The sequence below is a fragment of the Heterocephalus glaber genome, unplaced genomic scaffold (assembly GCF_053883595.1).
Source record: "Heterocephalus glaber isolate CG9 unplaced genomic scaffold, H.glaber_assembly_v1.0 deba00000122, whole genome shotgun sequence".
Lineage (NCBI taxonomy): Eukaryota > Metazoa > Chordata > Mammalia > Rodentia > Bathyergidae > Heterocephalus > Heterocephalus glaber.
Window position 1 is genome coordinate 16,886,153 of NW_028258138.1, and position 1,646 is coordinate 16,887,798.

The window sequence follows — 1,646 nt, forward strand, 5'->3', positions numbered from 1 at the left end:
GTCCCATAGATTCCGATATGTTGTATTGTCATTGTCATTTAATTGAACGAACTGTCTGATTTCTTCTTTAATTTCCTGTTTGACCCATTGGTTATTCAGAAGTGTGTGGTTCAATTTCCACGTGTTTATGAAATTTTTCCAGTTTCTTTTGCTATGGATCTCCAATTTCATCTCACTATGGTCTGATAATATACAGGGGATAACTTCAATTCCTTGCACTTACTTAAACACTTTCTATGTGTGAGTATGTGGTCTATTTTGGAGAATGATCCATGTGCAGCTGAGAAGAATATGTATTCTGATTTTGTGGGGTGGAAGGCTCTGTAAACATCTATTGAGTTCATTTGTTCAAGAGTTCAATTGAGTTCTAGTATTTCATTACTTATTTTTTGTCTAGTTGATCTATCTATTTGTGACAGTGGGGTGTTGAGGTCCTCCAGTACAATTGTATTAGTGCATATATGACTTTTCATGTCCGTTAGTATTTGTTTTATATAGTTGGGTGCACTAGCGTTTAGTGCATAGATATTTAAGATTGTCATCTCTTCCTCCTGGATTGTTCCCTTGACAAGGATGTAGTGTCCTTCTTCATCTCTCTTAATCAGTGTTGGTTTGAAATCTACTTGATCTGCAAAGAGGATAGCTACTCCTGCTTTTTTTGGGTTCCTGTTGCATGGAGTATTGTTTTCCACCCTTTAACTTTCAGTCTATGAGTTTCCTTTTGAATTAAGTGTGTTTCTTGTATGTAGAATATTGTTGGATTTTGCTTCTTGACCCATTCTGCCAGTCTGTTTCTTTTAATTGGTGAATTGAGACCATCACCGTTGATGGTTATAACTGAAACGTATTGACTTGTCATTGCCATGACTTTTTCTTTTTGTTGGGTTCTCCCCCTTTACATTTAATTTTTTGTCATGCTAGATGGGTTCATTCTGCTTTGCTTCCTGGGGTTGTGATCCTCAATGTCTGTTCCTAGAATATTGTCTAAAATTCTTTGGAGTGCTGGTTTGGTATTCACGAAGTTCCTAAGGTGCTCTTTTTCATGAAAATATCTTATTTCTCCATCCACTCTGAAAGATAGTTTTGCAGGATACATCAATCTGGGTTGGAGGCTGTTTTCCTTTAGGGCTTGGGATACATCACTCCAAGCTCTTCTTGCCTTGAGGCTTTGCATTGAGAAGGCTGCTGTGATTCTGATGGGCTTTCCTTTGTATGTGATTTGCTTCTTTTCTCTCAGTGCTTGTAGAATTTTGTTCTTCTGTTGGGTTTCTGGAATCTTAACAATTATATTCCTATGTGTACATTTTTTTTTATCAAGGGTTGTTGGAGTCCTATATGCTGCACTTATCTGTATGTCAAGTTCTTTTCCCCAATTTGGGAAGTTTTCTGCCATTATTTTTGTGAAGAGATTTTTTTATGTCATCTACTCTCTCTCCTGTTTCTTCCTTGACTCCAATCACTCTCATGTTATTCTTCTTTGCATCATCTAGCAGGTGCTGGATTGATTTCTCATGGTCCCTAATATGTTTTAAGAAATTTTTCTTTTCCTGGTCACTAATTGCAATCCTATCTTCTATATCTGAAATTCTATCCTTGCTTTCACTCATTCTGCTGTGTAGACTTTCAGCACAGTTTTTAATTTCCTG